The sequence below is a fragment of the Choloepus didactylus genome, chromosome 2 (genome assembly GCF_015220235.1).
Source record: "Choloepus didactylus isolate mChoDid1 chromosome 2, mChoDid1.pri, whole genome shotgun sequence".
In the NCBI taxonomy this organism is placed as follows: domain Eukaryota; kingdom Metazoa; phylum Chordata; class Mammalia; order Pilosa; family Megalonychidae; genus Choloepus; species Choloepus didactylus.
In genome coordinates this window covers 239,751,309-239,769,802 of record NC_051308.1, presented here as the reverse complement: position 1 = coordinate 239,769,802, position 18,494 = coordinate 239,751,309, and the positions used below count along the sequence as shown (strand labels likewise).

Here is an 18,494-nt window from a genome sequence, read left to right as displayed (position 1 = left end):
GGGTGTCTGACACCTCACACCGTGATTACTCGGGGGGCTTTTGGGGGCCTGGGGTGCAGTCAGATGCACGGGTTGGGGGATGGGGCCAGGTTACTCACTTCCACCCTCCTCCCTCGCAGAGCCCATTCCTTAATCTGAGTCTTCTTGCTTCAGGGAATACTGTCATTTCTGAAACTGGTTGTCTGGAATTCTAGCTCTACCTAAGAGCTGATTCCACCCTGTTGCCTAACAGAGAGGACACACCCTGGGCTGGATCTGGGGCAGAATGGAGCCCACAGGCATGAGCCCCTAACCCTCACCCTCCAATCCAAATGGACTAGAAACATGGCTGGTTTACATAATTCCATCCTACACAGAACCTAAGGATTATCACTGGGAGAAGTAATAATGGAAAAGAATCAATCATAATCAGCACAAAAAACTCAGACATTTCAGAACCTGGTGTGCCCCAGGTACATCAACGTGTGTTTGGGGTTGCTGCCTGTCCCAGCAAACCTGCTATTAAATCCTCACAGTTCTGAAGAGCATCAGGTTAACTACACTTGAGGGTTCTTATTCTCCCCTGTAGGAATCAAGAACTGGGCTTCATTAAATGTGTTTAAATTACATAAGCTCAAACTGCAAGTAACGTAGACACATTTGTCATTCACCTGGACCTCGGACGTAAGATCCAAAAGCTGGTGCTTCTAAATGATTATCCCCCAATAAACATCCCAGCTCCTAAAAAGCGGCAGTGCTTCCATTTTCAGTCCTAAGAGAGTCCCTCAGTGTCAGCTGCCCCGGTCAGGGACAGAACTGTTCTCTCTCTCTTAAGACACCGCATTCTGCAAGGTGATAGGGAGAGACTCACGTAGGCCAAAAAATGAAAAACAGAACAAAAGAAAGAGGCAACTATCAACTATCCACATGGATGGTGAGCAGCGCGGTCGGTGGCTAAACAGTCCGCCATAGATGCCTGTGCGTTACGTAAAACATGGGTGCGATCCCAGAAAATTATATCTGCTCGGGGTAAACGCAGTTGAAAGACAGGGGTGAACACTCGATCCACACAAGGCCCCCACCTGTGCACTTTCCTGTCAGCTCTGAGCCCACGACTCCGTTGGAGGAAAGGGGAGCGAGGAAGTGGCTCCCAACCGCAGTGAAGGACCCAAACAAAGTGACACAAGTGGCTCCCTGTCGGCGTGATGCTCTCTGGGAGATGCAAGGGCATTTGTGGGAGGTGCCCTTGCCTGCAACTCTCCGGCCAGCCTCCAGGTGACCTCATCTCTACCAACACGGGGTCTCTAGCTTTCAAGCAACTGACCCCCCTGTAGAAAAATTAGGAGGCGTGCAGGAGGAATGTGGAGAACACGGCTGCTGAAGACTGCATGCAGCAGGCAGAGTCTGTGCGCCTGTCGCCCGCATGGGTCTCTCCGTCAGGGAAATGCAACATGTTCCGATAAACAGCTTTGAAAGCTGGCCTCCCTCTGACGGGCACAAGTGGCCCTGCATACAAACACAGCCACCTGCACTCATTTTTATTTATAAACTTGAAGTTAATGCTGTCTGAACACCCATATTTATACAACTCTGAACATGTACTGATGCCCAGTGTGGTCCTGCTCCTGTGAGGAAAATACCGAGAGACCAGCTGGGCTGACAGCAGACAGAGGTCCTTCAGTGCCCCCGGGCTGTGGTCTCAGCACTTCATTTTAAAACAAATTGTGATACATTTTGACTGTTTTCATTTAAAAATGTGCATTTACCTGTTGTATAATGTTTGCAGTGTAAAAAAACAGAACATCCTATAATATCATGATTCACAGAGTTTATACCTAATACTAATTCAGAGTCTGCACCTAAGTCAAAACAAATCAGGAGTACCCCAACATTTACCATAAGAACCCACACTTCTGAGGAATGAGCATTCTTGGGAGTGATGGAGAAAGGGTCAGCCCTTGGGCATTCTGGGGCTCCCGAGGCCTCAAGACCCCCCCCCCCCAACCTGTTCTGCGGCTGCATGAACAGCACTATCCCCAGGGTCCTTACCTGCTTCTGGAAATTGCCTTCACGCAAACAGGTGCTCAGCTGTGACACAGGCAGGGCTGTGGCCAGGGAGAAATAGGAGGGTGTCGTCCTGTGGAGACAGAGCAGCAGTCACATGAGGTGCTGGGAGGGCCCCATGGCGGCCAGAGTCGGACCCGGAGCACACGCCCCACGGGAGGGACCCAGGAGGGCTCGCGGCAACGGGCCTGCCATGGCCCAGAAATACCTGTGTGTCTGGCCAGCCCGGGAACCTGCACCAACAGCTCTGGGGCAAGGTGCTGACTGCAGCTCTGCTCACCTGTCATTTCCGGCCAAAGGAGGTCACCGCACCCTCTTCTCCCCCTGGTTTAGTCACCAGGGCTAATTGACAGCCTGCACTCTGAGATACTGGGGACCAGAATGAATCACCCCAAGACGGTCTTCCACCCCGCCAAACATAACACAATGGGTGAAGCCCAGGTATGTTGGCAGGCTGCCTCCTTTGTGTGTGTGTGCTTAGTGAACATCTGCAGCTGTACGTGTACACATGAAGTAACACAGACACATTCCAAAACACACACACACATACACAACACAGTTGCAGCTAATTTACTAGCCTATTAGCCTGGCCACATGTCTGCTAGCCCCAAACACACCTCCTCCAGAAACCAAAGAACACGATCTCGTTATTTACATGTGCAGCTTCTTCTAACAGGGGTGTGGAGTGGCCGCGGCTGCCCTTGGCTTCCTCAGGGAAAAGTGCAGGGCGAGGCTGGCTCGGGGCAGCCAGGGAGTCTTGCCCCCCAGCTCTGCTCCAGCCTGCACCCCCCAGGGTGCCCAGTTCTCAGTCCCTCAAGGAGGACAGAGGTCCCAGGCAGGCCTTGGAATGTGCATTTTAAACACCCAGCCTCAGGGAACTCTGGGGCTGGAGGTCTGTGGACAACATTTTGAGAACCTTTTCTGAAAGGCCTTTCTACTGTCTTTAATGACTTCTGCAAAGAAAGCTGCTCACTCACACAACAGGCTGAGGAAAACATGTTTTCCAGAGAAAGTGAGATTTTAAAAGCCTCCCCTAAAGGCAGATGCCACTCCAAAGCTCTGAGTCTCTGTGCTCTATGTCCCTTCCGCCAGCGGATGCTTTGGGAGCTGTCACCCATCACCGCCACCCCCCCACCAAATCACCCCTACAGGAATAGGCCATTTATAGCAATTAATTGCTCTTTTTATTCTTCTCAATATCAAAGCACTGAAATACCGAGGAACCCTGGGGAACATTCCACCCAAGTCCCTACATTCCTTCAAAGAGAGGTGAGAAGAACCAGCCTTCTCTGGCTTCTGAAGGGTTTCAATTTCTTCACTTAGCCCAAGAGCCAGTTATCTGCAGGGCTCAGATGCTCCAAGAACCTGCCAGGAACTTTTGCATCCATGACCTTAGGGGAAAGGGGCAAGGGGATGCCGTAATGTTCCCAGAGGGGGACTCTCCAGGGATTCACGGCCCTTTTATAATCATCAATGTTCCCAATATACACAGGAAGAAAGGAGGCTCCCACCCCTTGGGGGAATTTGGCCGGCTCCAGAGGCTGGATTCTGTGTCCGGTTCTGTGTGTCGCCGACCATCCATGAACCCCAAGGTGGGTCCCCTTCCCTGTGCTGCGTTTTTCCCTCTGTGAAAAGGCGATCACAGCCTCTGCCGCTCTGGCCCTTGGTGGATTCGATGAGACTAGAGCCGGCCCACAAGGGCCCCACACTCGGCTTAGGTCTCCACCATCATCACTGTTCTGAAAGGCTTAATCTGTTCGAACAAGGGGCTCTGCACTGGTCCCGCAGGTTGCAGCTGGTCTGGAATAAGACAGGAAGGTCAAGGAGCGTCTTAAGCCGTCAAGGGCCCTGCGACCCTGAGTGGACACTACGTGGCCTTTCCAGGGGTGCAGAGCCCTGGGCCAGGCCTGGGGAGCAGGTAGCGCCCAGGCCAGACACAACACTGAGCCGTCCTGCCAGGAGTCAACCGAATGGCTGAGGAAAGTGCACTGCGCCAGGCAGGAAAAAACCAACGACACATGATGACAGCCCAAAAAGTGATGCCGGGTGGAGACACGAGCACTTCCTGCGTGCCAGACACATGCCTGAGCCCAGGGTGGAGTGGCCGAGTGAGGGTGTATGCAAAGCTTGGCAAAAGCAGAGGAGGGAGGGAGGCCACTGAGGGCACCAGGGAGAAGGCACTGGAGCTGGGTCTTGAAGGATAAATAGAAGTTTGTGGGGCAGGAAGGAAGGGGAAAAGTATTGCCGGCACAGGGAGTCGCTCTTCAGAAGGCACAAAAGTCATTCTTGCACTGAACAAATACCTGCTGAGTGCCCACTATATCTGTTATCTGCCAGGCCTTGTGCTCGGCATTGAGATACACAGGTGAGCAAAGCAGACCTGGCCCGCGTGTGGAGAGGGGCCTCCAGTGAGTTGGGGAGAGAGACACTGATCAGTCATCCCCCAGGTAAATCCATCCTCAGACATGTGATAAACGATATGGAAGATAAGCACAAGGCCCAAGGGTTGCAGTGGGAGCCTCACGTGGCCCTGGGGGCTGGACAGCATCCGCAGAGCTGGGATCTGAAAGATGAGGAGTTGGGTTGAAGCTGGCTTCTGTGTTCGGGGGTGGGATGAGTGGGGAGCGGGACCACTGCGGATGTGATGAGGCATTTAAGCCAAGGTGATCAGTGTGGCTGCAGCCTGGAGAAGAGGCCGGAGCTGAACGGAGCAGGGATGGGGGCCAGAGGAGCAGGGAGGAAGGAGCTCCATTGGACCTGGTGGGAGCAAGGCCTGGGCTGGGGGTGACAGGGAAGGAGGGTGTTTCGGTTTGCTAATGCTGCCATTATGCAAAACACCAGAAATGGATTGGCTTTTATAAAGGGGGTTTATCTGGTTACAAAATTATAGTCTTAAGGCCATAAAGTGTCCAAGGTAAGACATCAACAATAGGGTACCTTCACTGTAGGATGGCCATGGGTGTCCAGAAAACCCGTTAGCTCGGAAGGCATGTGGCTGGCATCCGCTTGCTTCCAGGTTGTGTTTCAAAATGGCATTCTCCAAAATATTGCTCTTGGGGTGTTTTGTCCTCTCTTAGCTGCAGCTCTCTCCAAAATGTCACTCACAGCTGCTCTGAGGTCCTTCTGTCTGTGAACTCCTTTATATGACTCCCGGGATCCAATTAACACCCACCCTCATTGGGCGGGGTAACACCTCCATGAAAATTATCCAAGCAAACGTTTCACTCACAGTTGATTGAGTCACATCTCCATGGAAACAGTCAGAGAATTCCAATCTAATCAACACTAATGCATCTGCCCCCACAAGACTGCATCAAAGGATATGGTGTTTGGGGGACATAATACATCCAAACCAGCACAGACGGTGAGGGTGGGAGGGCTGGGGACACCTCAACAGGCAGAATGGCAGGTGAGAAGGCAGGTAAGAGCCCATTGGCAGCTGGGGCTGTGAGCGGTGGGTGGAGGCCCGGAGAGCGGGCAATGGCTGGGGCAGGGGCTTGGAAAGCAGAGGAATGTCACAGGCAGGGAGGTCTTTTGGATAAAGTTGTGAACTACAGGGAGCATCTGCAAAGGTTCTGGGGACAGACTCAAGACGTGGTAACCAGCCAGAGCTGGGAACCATCAAGGGTCTTCTGGGGGAACCAAGGCCTGGAAGCTGGGGGAGGGGGGCCTTGGGATGAAGGGAAGACATGAGGGAAGGGGAAGGGTGAGTGAGGCGGGCTGACCAGAAAGGAGGCGTTACCTGGGACGCGCGGCGCATTCAGGTAACAGACAGTGCCTGCGGCCAGAGCAGAAAGCACAGGAGAGAAAGTTCCCAGCATCCGTTCTGAACGTTTCCACCCTGTGGGAGGTGCCACCCACCAAGTGGGAGCATTGAGCCCTCGTCAGGAGGCAACTGCAAGCCCCCAAAAGGACAGGGGTCTTCCAGGGGGGTGGATACTCGATATGGACGGGCACTAGACAATGGTCCTTTCGTGCAGGCTCCTGAGACAGTGTCCTGGCTCGGCCACTTGCTGGCCGGGCAGCCTGGGGGGCTGTGTTCATTCATCCAGCATATTCCTTGAGCGCCTACCATGTCCCGGGAGACATCAGAGAAAAAGAGTCACAAAGGGTCACAAATCCTACATACACAAGTGAGAGGGGAGAACCAACAGTAGTCAACAGGTAATCAACAGGTAGATAATACAGCATGAAAGAGGGTGGCGGGTCTGTGGGAAACCGGGCAGGGTAAGGGGAGCAGGCAAGGGGCACACCTGTCAATAGGGGGGTGAGGGTGGGGGGCAGGGGCACGGAACCCCCAGAGAAGAGCACGGACTGGGGCCTGTGTGGGAGATGCTCGAGTGCTGGGCTACCTGGGAAACAGCATGAAAGCCCATGAGTGTGGACAGAGCAAGCAAGGGTGGGGGCCCCCGTGAGATCCCTGACATTGACCTGGAGAGGAGTGGAGTGACTGCAGGGCCATGGGCAGGGGTCTGGGTCTGACCTGGTCTCAGCAGGGCCCACCTGACTGCCGAGCCTGAGAGGGGCTGTGGGACACAAGGGCTGGGAGGGGATCCAGGCAGGAGATGCCAGTGCCCCCGTGAGGGAGGCGGCAGCAGACGGGGCGCAGTGGCCGGGTGCAGGCAGGACACAGCCTTGCCAGTGGCCCCAGGTGGAGTGTGAGTGGCGGGGGCAGTCGGTGACCCCAGGTTTTCAGGCTGAGCAACTAAAGGCCGGCATTCCCATCAACCAAGATGGGGCAGCTGCTAGTGGAGTGGCTTCGGAGCCCAGTTAGGACTTGAGTTTTGGACAGTTTAGAGAGCCTTTCCCATCTCCAAGTGTCAGTTTCCCCACTGGTAAAATGGGGGTGATAATGGTACCTGCCTCAAGGGCTGACTGTGAAAATGAAACATATCAAGCACTTGGCACAGTGCCTGGGACACAGTAAGTGCTCCACAGTGGTCATACTATTCCTAATGGTAAGACTGAGAAGACAACACAGACAATGTAACTGATATCTTACATTACAGGAAGGGGAGGGGGGAGCGGATAGTAAGGTTAAGTAAACACCATGAAATCAAAGGTTTAAAACACCACCTGCTTCCTTTGCCCCCTTTCCCCTCCCCGTTCACCCATCACTGCCCTCGTGGCTGGAAGGAAGGGCTGGGGTGAAGAGCTGCTGGGTGGGCAGACCCTCACTTGCTCTAAAGCAGGGCTTCCCGACCTCGGTGCTATGGACGTTGGGAACCAGATGATTCTTTGCTGGGGGGCGGGGGTCCCATTCACTGCAGGCTGTTGAGCAACGTCTCTGACTCGACCCACTAGATGCAGGTAGCACCCCACCCAAGCAGTGACAGTCAAAACTCTTTCCCAGCATTGTCACATTGTCCCGGAGGGGGTGGGGGGTGGGCAAAAGACTCCCCTGATTGGGAAGCGCTGCTTTAAGGAGACAGCTGACAGGTCTCTGGCTTACTGTTTGTCCCGCACTGCTCTCAGCCCTTCCGGCAGAGTAACGTCCAGCCTTCACCACAAACCAGCCTATGCGGTTTTACCAATGAGGACACGGAGGCAAGGAGGGTAGGAGACAATGTGCCGTGCTCCCTCAGCCAGCCTGTGCTAGGACGGGATTCAAACCCAGGTCACGGCTCTCACACGACGCCCCGTGCTCCCCGGCCTACAAGCGAGTGAACAGGCTCAGGCTCAGGGCCAGATCGAGGTCTGCGGGGAGTTCCGTGCCACGTGGCACCGCGTCACAGTTGGGGCGCCAACAACTGCCACCAGCTCCACTGCAGTAATGAAGGCAGCTCTCGTCCTCTCGGGCCCCTCGGGCCGTCGGCCATAGCTAACACGCTCCACACTGCAGCTCCCCAACCCAGGGCCTGGCCTCAGCGACGCACAGCTCCCGGCTCGGTCCCAGCAGGCCCCCACAACAGCCTGGCCAGCCGGGGGCTTGCATTACGCAGCTCCGGGATGAGGCTGAGACATGTCCAATCCAAACCTGCTCCGAAGCACCTTCCTGCTCTGCGCGGGCAGGACGCGAAGGTGACTGCTGCTGCTGGGGCATTTTCTGAGGGTACACGCCAGGCACGCCAAAGATGTGGCTCATTTAATTTTAGTCCTTGTGACAAGCCTGCAAGGCAGGAATTATCCCCATCTTACAGGTGAGGAGACTGAGGCCCCGAAAGGGGAAGGGGCCTGCCAAAGGCCATGTTTAAGGGTGGAGCCCAAATTTGAATCCATGCTTTCCCTACATGGTACTGTCCCCTCCAGCTCAGAAGCTTATAGAAGCATTACCATTTTCACTGCATTTAAAATGAAATCTGCCTCACAGAAAGAAAGAGCCAGAGCCCCACATGATGACCAAGCAAAGAGCCATAAGAAATGAAGATAAGGCAGCCGACAACTAAACACAGTGCACGGTCCCAGATGGGATCCAGGTGGGGGGACATAGGCCATAAAGGCCATTGTTGGGCAACTGGGGAAAATTTAATAGTAAGTATTTATTAGAGAATAGTAGTATATCAGTGTTACATTTGTTGAGGGTGGTAATTAAATTATATTGTGTTACACTGGAAAATATCTTTGTTCTTAAGAGATACAGGCTGAAGTATTTAAGGGTGAAGTGTTTCAGTGCTTTCAACTTACTCTCAACTGATTCAGATAGAAGTATGTGTTCGTGTGTGCACAGAGACAGAGAGAGGGAACAGGTGAGCAAATATGGCAAAATTTTAACTGGTGAATCCAGGTAAGTATGGGTGTTCACCATACTATTCTTCCAACTTTTCTGTAAATGTGAGATCAAAATTAAGCCGCTTGGAAATGGTTACGTAGGCAACGGGCAGAGGCCCGCAGTCCATCGCCCCCCGCCCCCCCGCAAAGGCCTGTCGATACGAGCAAATGCTGAGAACTGAATTCAAGAGCAAAGGGCTGGGATAGAAGGTGGGCAGACAGGGCAATCAAGGACGCAGGAGTACAGAATGCTCAACAAGGATTGTTGTAAAGGTCCCTAGATTGTGCGCTCTTAACAACAGTCACATCTGTTCCTGAGTTTTAACTGTTATTTAAGAGATGTTTATTTGGCACAAAATTTATAGTCTCTGTAGCACAGTATCTAATTTAACCTGTCTGGTCAGTGTATTTAAACAATGTAATTACATGGAACCTAGAATTGGGAATGAGATCTTGTTATTCTGTACAATACCCCGTTAATGTAATACCCCGATATATCCCCGAGTATTTTGGAGAGAAAATTAAAAAAATACATATGCAAAATCCCCTCAAGGGACTGGGGAAAAGTGTGGAAATATTAAACTTCCCCACCTGGGGAATTCCTGATAGTCTCACAAGCATTAGGGACTCCAAATTTAATAACTCAAGCCCTCGATCTTGGGGCTTGCCCTTATGAAACTTTTTCCTGCAAAGGACAAGATAAGCCTACTTATGTCTAACAGTCACCCCTGGAGAACCTCTTGTTGCTCAGATGTGGCCCCTCTCTCTAAGCCCAGTCTGCAGGTAAACTCACTGCCCTCCCTTCTCCATGGGACATGACTCCCAGGGGAGTAAATCTCCCTGGCAACGCAGGATATGACTCCTGGGGATGAGCCTGGCCCTGGCATTGTGGGATTGAGAAAGCTTTCTTGACCAAAAGGGAGGGAAAGAAATGAAACAAAATATTAAGTTTCAGTGGCTCAGAGATTTCAAATAGAGTCCAGAGGTCATTCTGGAAGTTATTCGTATGCATTACATAGATATTCCTTTTTAGTTTCTAGGGTACTAGAAAAGCTGGAAGGAAATACCTGAATCTGTTGAACTGTAATTCAGAAGACTTGACTCTTGATGATGATTGTATAACTATATAGCTTTTATTGTGTGATTGTGATTGTGAAAACCTTGTGACTGACATTTCCTTTATCCAGTGTATGGGCAGATAAGTAATGAAATAAAGATTAAAAATATATAAATAATAAGGGGGATAAGGGGTATGAGATGTTTTAGATGTTCTTTTTTGTTTTTGTTTTTATTTTGGAGTAATGAAAATGTTCTACAATTGATTGTGATGATGAACACATGACTATATGATGATACTGTGATTGTATACTTTGGATGGATTATATGGTGTGTGAAAATATCTCAATAAAATTGCATTTAAAAAAAAAAAAAGGCCCCCAGGACAACCAGAGCCAGCTGGCCCTCACCCCCACCCCACTGTCCTGCCCACCAGGGCAAACGCACCGGCACCAAGCAGCACGGTCAGAGCGGGACAAGTGCCCGCCAGGTCCTGCGGGGGACCTTGGGTCTGCATCCTCCTTCCCTTGCCTGACGCTGGTGCCTGGACAATGCACACCTGCCCCATAAAGCAAGCCCCACAAGCCGCTCTTGCTCCAGAGACCCATAGACATGTTGCACAAACCAATGGGCTCTAGGACAGGCAGTTGAGAGGAAATGGCAAAGCACAAGCCTGCCTGAAGATGCTTCCCCAAGGCCCAGCACAGGCCCGGCAGTAGACCCCAGCTCTGCAACACGTTCTCTCTGTGGTGGTGGTCCTCAAGGCGACCTGCCCAACAGGGGACATTTTTGGTTGCCACAAGTGGGAGGCTACCAGGTAGGGGCTGGGAGGTGGCTAAACATCCACCAATGCCCAGGTCAGCCCCTGTCACAAAGAATATCAGTCCCAGATGTCCATGGAGCCGAGGCTGGGAGACTCTGTTCTGTGGCCATCTCAAGCACCCCTGGGCCTCTGCACATGCTGGGCCTCCTGCCTGGAAAGCCCTTTGTACCCTCAGTCATGAGGACAAGCCCCACTCACTCACCTCCACCCAGTCATTACCTCAAGACCTGTCTCTTCACATCTACCTGAACCTCCCCATCTGCAGCACTGCCCACGGCACCGCACCTGGGTGTCTGCGTGTCTGCCCACCTGCTTCCACGGCCAGGCTGGGAGCTCCTTGGCGGCAGACCACAGGGTGGTTTTAAGAACTTCATAGGCCACAGGCAGCCTTATTCTCAGAGACATATTAAAATTCCCCACATCTCGCATTAAATATGATTCTAATATATTGTATTAAGAGTAGAGGGAGCTGATACTTCTTTTTCAGGTATCCAATATTTTGTGGACCTTAATAAAACAACCAGACACAGCTAGGGCTCAATAAAATTTTCCTGAGTGAATAGATGAGAAGCCAGTGTTGGGTTCACTTCCGAACCACCAAGGAAGCCTCTCAGCCTTGGGGTGTTCTCCCCTGGGATAATTCTAAGACATCAAAGAACGTAAGGAGCTTGTGTGCATATTTATCTATCCATATCTTTTATGTAACTGGATTGGTGTGAGGCACCCGTTTAGACCTTCTGGTCCTTCTGGCCCACCTAACAGCTCTCTCGGTTCAGCTGAGAACAAGGCCAGCAGGAGGGAACGTGGAGCTCTCAGATGGTCCCGGCTGGCTGCACCAGGATCTCCCAATCCTGGTGTCATTCTGACCGAGGAGATGGGCAGTGGTTTTATCTCTGCACAGTAGGAGAATAAATAAGGGCAGAAAGAAAGAAAGGTGCTTTCGGCCTAATTTAAAAAGAGGTTCTTTTTTCTTCCCAGAGAACAGCTGGAGCCCCAAAAGCTGCCAAGTCAGAGCCCGAAACCCAAAGTCAGGAACCGGGGCACCCACACAACCTGGCTGCAGATTTTCCTCTAATTCATCTGACCCGTGACCGTCAGTCTCTGGCAAGTTCCAGGATGGAGGATGTGGGGCGCAGAGCCCTCATCTGTGCGCAACTGCACGGAAGGGCTGGAGTCCGGCTCTCCCAGGGGCAGCCCCCACCCCTTCCCCGGGGAACGAGGCTCCCGGGTGGCTGCGCACCTGGCAGGAACTTGGCGAGCCCCGGGCCAGAGCAGCGTGGGTGAGCAGTGGTGGCAGAAGGCCGGCTTTCCTCTCCACGGGCTTGGATTAACACCACTGCGTGCTTGTGAAGCATCCAAGGGAAAACGCCATTTGCACTTCTGGCTCATCTTTTTAGAGCCCAAGCTGAGGTCAACATCAGGCTGGAAGGACCAGTTCCAAGCCTAATCGTCCCAGGGACAGGCCTGGCCAGGAGGATTCACAGACCTCAGTCACCAGCAGAGACCGAGGCCAGAATGGCTGCCCATGGCTATGCCAACCGCTTTGCCTTGGGGAGTCACAATTTAACATTTTAATTAAATCAGGACATTTAAATGTGTTTATTTTTTTAAAGGGAGGGGGACCTATGCTGTGCTATTTATTTATTTTTAATTTTTAGAGCAGTTGTTGGTTTATAGAAAAATCATACAAAAATCATGCAGGGAGTACAGGTCTCATATGTCCCCTTAGAGTTTTCCCCATTATTAACATTTTGCATTAATGTGGTACATTTGATACAATTGATGGACCAATATAATTTCCATTAGGATTCATTCTTTGTGTTGCACAGTTCTATGGTAGCTTTTTTAAAAATTTTTTATTGTGGTTACATTTATACAGATAAGACTTTCCATTTTAACCACTTTCAAGTATACAACTCAATGGTATTAATTATATTCACATGCTGTGCTACCATCACCACCATCTATTACTAAAACTTTTCCATCACCCCAAAGAGAAACTCTGCACCCATTAGCCTTACCGCCTCCACCCCACCCCGCCCCGGTAACCTGTGTGCTAATGTCTGATTCTCTGCTGTGCGATTCATTTATCACATTTCCCTGCGACTGAATAGAGGTCCTTTCAGTCAGAACCGCATCCGCACACTCACACACCCTCATGCTCAGAGGCAGCCCTGGTCCTGCTCGGGGACCCCCTGCCCACTCCGCTCCTCTCCCTCTGCCTATCCCCTCATCCATCGCCGTTTCTCCGCAGAAGTTTCCTATAATGGCTGCAGATAAGCAAGCTTCCTGAGCCAGGTTCCCTGGGTCCCTCCGGATCCCAGGGCCCGGAAAGCCTCCGGCTTCCTGCCTCAGGGATCAGAACATTCCATCAGCGAGTCTCCTGCAGGACGAGCCTGCAGCGGTGGCGGCCTCGAGAGCCCGCGTCCTGCTCAAGGCCCAGCCCTGGGCCACCGTCCCCAGGACCCAGCTGACAACTCCTTGGTAAAAAATCTTCCCATCAGGCTCTAAGAACATAAGTTCTGGGGCCTCTTTCCTATAGCTTCTCTGCATTTAAATACTGCTAATCTGCATAAAAATACAGGTGGATCTGTTTGCCTCTGAAAAAGACTCATCCCTGCTACAAATGGCAAGGACTCATTACAGACCAGGTGACGGGTGGCTTGTTTGTTTGGAGAACTGCTTCTGCCCTGTTACACACAGGCGTGACCTTCCCTCTCCTTTCCCCTCCAGCTCGCCCCCAGCAGAAAATAACCCCAAGAAGGCGGAAACCTCCCCCTAGGAGGCTGCTGAGGACTCAGTTTCCTTCCTCCCCAAATGTCTGAAAAGCTGGTAATTAAAATGTCTTAAAGAAAGACAACTTCAGGTTCTCCCATGTGTTTATTCAGTTAACTCGGGGTGGGGGGCATGTAGTGTCAGGATGAAAATTCCTGATGGATCAAGAACCTTGGAGGCTGGAGCTGAGGGGAGGAGGATGCGGCCGGACACGGAGGGAATCCACCCAAAGTCACCTGGTGGGTTTGCCTAAGGCCAGGGCCACCTTGGAAATGCTCAGGACGGCTGCTGGAAGCGGGCTTGGAGGCTGCCGGGGCCGTGGCCCAAGAAAAAGACTGTCCCCATTTCCAGTGGGTGCGGGCATGAACACCCAGAACCACACCCACCCTGATGAACCAGTTCAGAAGCCAAATCCCCATCACCCATTTGTAATTACAACCCCCATTCCCAAAGACACAAACCATTAGTCACCAAACCACTGGAAGGGAGCAGAAGCTGAGGCAGAGTGGGCCTGCTAGGGCTCCGCTGACAAGAAGACGCCTGGTTTTACAGGCCAGCCACTCACCCAAGACGGTCGCATTTCTAGAAAGAGAACCCAGGAGCCTCTTTACAAGCCTGCATGCACAGAACGCAGCAGGACCTGTCCTCTGCAAAACCTCTCAGCTGAAAAGGAAAGCTTATGTCGAGGTATGCTGAGGGTGATTACACCACACGTTGGTTCCGAAGCACTCATGAGGATTAAGACTTTGTTCAAATCCCAGAGAACTAAACTTTTTTGCAAATTTACTTGCAGCACATAATGCAATGTTAAATACACACACATACACACACATATACAGGTATCAACACACAGGAGAAACCTGCTCCAGAAAAGTAATCATATAAGTCTACCAGAAAGATACATTATCCATAAAAACTTTCAAGTCCAGAAAAGAATAACTCAAGGAGAGAGAAGGCCGAACATGCTGTATAAGAAAGGGAAAGAAGCCAGAAATCCAGGACAATAACCCAGGAAAGCCAGGCAAAGCCAAGGGAATCGCAACCAAAATAAACTCCAGATGGAACAAAGGTGGTTTTATTTCCTCCTACCTTTTTTATGTTGAACATTTTCAAAGCCACAGAAAACTTGAAAGGCTAGCACGATGGACATCCAAATGCCCTGCCCCTGGAGTCACCAAGGGGTAATCTTGGCCGCATTCGCTTTATGCTTCTCTGTGTGGGTTTATGGGGAGGTACTGTTTTCTTCCTGAAACATCTGACAGTAAGTTGCAGACATCATCTCTCTCTTAAAGACATTCCCCTACATAATCACAATATGAAGGAATCACAACACCAAGGAATTATTGACTCAATAATATCCTCTGACACACAACCCATATTTAAATCTCTCCAATTCACCATCCCCTCCAATTTGGCCATTATGGATTTTTAATTCAAGTTTAATCATTTGGTGTTTAATCCAGGATCTGATCAAGGGTCCCGACTGCATCTGGTGTTTAATCCAGGTTCAATCAAGATGCCAACTGCATTTGGTTGCCATGCTCTTAGCCTCCTTTGGTCCAAAATGGCTTGCCAGCTTTTCTTTGTTTAGCACATTAACATTTTTTAAGGGTCCAGGACCACTGTCTTTAGGATGTCCTACAATCTAGATTTGTCCAATTGTTTCCTCAGAATTAGACCGAGCTTAAACATTTCTGGCAAGAAACTACTGTAGCTGGAAGTGTCCCACTGGAGGCACATAATGCCGGTGTGCCCCATTTCTGGTGATGACAGGTTTGATGACAGGTTTGATCAAAGTTTTAAGTAGAAAGTAATGTATTAGATGAAAACACAAGAAAACAGTGAGAGAAAAAAATAATATGAAACAAAACCCAGAAGTCACGAAAGAAAATATTAGAAAATCTTATTACATAAAATTCAAAACTCTCTGAATGGAAAAAAATAACATAGTCAAAATAACAATGAAAAATTGGGGAAAATATTTGCAACATATATCACAGCCATTGGGCAAATTTCCTTAGTAGATAAGGAACACCCACAGATCAATAAGAACAAGATTGCCAACCTAAGAAATGGGCAAAGGATATAACTGTCTGTTCATAAATGGCTCTTAAGTATATGAAAAGATGCTCTATTTCTTCATCAGAAAAATGCAAAATAAAACCATAATGATATACAACTTCTCACCTAGAAGATTAGCAATCAACAAAAAGTCTGACAACTTTCAGCCAAGGTATGGGGGAAACAGGTATTCTTGTACAATGTTAGTGGGTATATAAAATGTTACTATCTCCATGGAGGGCAACTGGCAATACTAAAATTTTAAACCTATACATCCACCTTTTGCCCTAGCAGTTTTTTTTTTTAATTTCTAAATTTTTATTATGATTTTGAAACTCCCATTTAAAACACCTTTAAAAATACTTCAAAAAGAATTTACCCAATTCCTCAAACCTACAAACATATTCCATCTAGTTTTTCAAATTGTGTTTTTAAACAAAGTGTTAATTTATTTAAGGATCTAAGAAAACCAAGGAGAAACATTTTATATTATCCAGATTAGTAAGCCACAACACAGTTAGCAAGAATGATGTATTCAGAGAAAATTAGGAATGATTCGGCCAGTGGTATCTGAGCAAAGTTTACGTGTGTCTGAAGCACTTGGGACAGAAAGAAAACTAAAGAGCAGCGCTGGGGCTGGGACTAGGAGCAGGAGAGGGACGTCCTGAGGGCAACCCTGAGAACGAGCACCTCCTTACGATTTGCGCCTGGGACCCCGCACTTATCTCACCCCAGTCCTCGCCCTGCTAGAAAGGCTGCTCCTCTGGCCCTGCCTTGAGCTACCTTGTTCATTTTAGAAAATAATGTAAAGAATCATCATGTGAATGAAAGTATCACCCTACAGATTACTCGTTAATTACAAAAGAGAAAACGTATCTTTATTTTTGAGATCACTTTAACCAAGATGTCAAATTTAACATCACCAAAAATCAACCGGTAGGAATGTATCTAATAGACAACTGAGATGCTTAATTTATGTGTCAACTTGGCTAGGCTATGGTGTCCAGTTGTTTCAACGCTGGCCTAGAAGTTGCTGTGGAGATATTTTGTAGATGGGACTAGCACCTACAGTCAGTTGACTTTAATAAAAGAGATTGCCCTTGATAATGTGGGCGGGTCTCATCCAATCAGTTGGAGACCTTAAATGCAAAGACCTGAGGGTTCCGGGAAGAAGGAATTCTGACTCAAGACCACGCCCTCCACTCCTCCCTGAGCTTCCAGCCTAAGGAAAATTGAATATCACTCCTACTGGAACTTCCAGCTCTGGCATGCTCCATGGAGTTGGGACTTGCCGGCCCTCAAAATTGTGAAAGCCAGTTCCTTATAATAATAAATCTATGTATACACACACATATACTGTATACAAGATATAAATATCCTTTAAAAAAATATATATATATATACACACACACACACATACACATACATACATATACATAACCTGTTGGTTCTGTTTCTCTGGAGAACCCTAACTGACACAGACACATGCAAACGCACTAATGTTAATAGAGGAATATTCTTTATAGTAATAAAAGACTGAAAGCCTTAGTGCTCACCAAGAGGGGAGTGGTTAAAAAATTAAAGTGTAACCAATCAACAGAATGCCATGGAACCATTAAAAAGAGTGAGTTGGTTCTAAATTACCTAGACAAGTGACTCAGTGTCTCTTTGCCTCAGTTTACTCATTGTAAAATGGGAATAGTAACGGTACTTAATTCACAGGATTGTCGTGAGGGGTAAATGAGTTAATGTAAGTAAAGCACTTATAATAATATTTAGCAAACAGCAAGAGCTCAAGAGGCATTAGGCAAATGTTCACAAAGACGATGAGGAGGAGGTGGATGGTGGTGAAGGTACGGAAGGGTTGTTACTGTTACGTGAAAACGGTGAGGTGCACAGCACCGTGTATCACAGGGTTGGGGGATGTGCACAAGCACTTGGCTGCCTGTGCGTGGACACACACCCACATTTCGAGTGTCCCCGGTATACAAACAAGGCGTTGCTCCACAGAGGTCACTTTGGGGGAGGGGACTGGGTGGCTGGACATCCAGGGAGGGAGGGAGACTCGGTTTTTAACACAAATTGTTTGAATTCTGTACTACGTATATTACCTACTCAAAACTTTGAATGGGATGGAAGAAGATAGCGGCATAGAGAGGAGTGGAAGTTAGTTAGTCCCCCTGGAGCAACTAATAAACAACCAGGAACAACTAGTAAATGATCTGGAACAACTGCTGGGGGACAAGCGTGACTGTCCACATATCGTACACCAACAGGGATTGGGAAGAAAGCCTGAGATAGCAGCACGGAATCTGTGAGTAGAAACTGTGTATCCGAGCTGGGAGCCCCCTCTGCAGCAATACAAACTGCAAAGCTTCACTGTGCTAGAGAGCAGCACTCTCTGAACAAACAAATATACCTCAGTCCTGCTCCAAATGCGGTTTTAACTGGCAAACGTGGACTGCTCAATACAAGCTGCACATCCCAAACAAGAAGACAGAGGCTTTTAGTGATGACGGACTTTGGAGGATCAGAGGACCTCTCTGTCTCAGCAGGGGGAGCCCAGACCACGGGGTGCTATCTCTGGCCGACAGTTGAAACTGGGAACCGTGGACTGACCCTGAAAGGGGGCTTTCTGTCCCTTTTTCTCTCTCTCAACCTCAGCGGCTCAGTGGAGAAAGCCTCAGCCAATTTCAGCTCCCAGTGTTCTGACCCAGACAAGAGTGGAGATACCAATGTAAGTGACACAAAAAACCTATTTATATACAAATGAAAACTCCCTAGGGGGCATATCTTCCCTAAGAGGAAGGAGGTGGTGCCCAGATCTACTACCCACCTACCCTTCAGAACCAGACCCTAGAGCCTGGGGGAAAACAGGCAAAACAGAAACTAAGGACTAAGGGGGCCACACCGCTTTACACCAGTCAGGAGCTACAGGCTGACAGGCACCACCTGCTGGGCAGAAAAGCACAGCACCTTGAGGCCTCAAGGGTGTGCCAATCCTCTAAGACATACCCTCAGGGAAACC

The 18,494-nt window shown here is 49.6% G+C and overlaps 1 protein-coding gene across 2 annotated transcripts in view; it reads right to left on the bottom strand.

Annotated features, from left to right (window-relative positions):
• Positions 1-18,494, bottom strand: part of CTNNBIP1 (catenin beta interacting protein 1) — a 49,995-nt gene that overhangs the window by 21,546 nt on the left and 9,955 nt on the right. The window contains exon 2 of one of the 2 annotated variants that reach the window (XM_037828574.1): positions 2,029-2,116. The gene's annotated coding sequence lies outside the window, so the exon portion shown is untranslated. Of the gene's footprint in view, positions 1-2,028; positions 3,042-18,494 lie in introns of those variants that run through there. The other variant, XM_037828575.1, reaches the window with a different exon arrangement.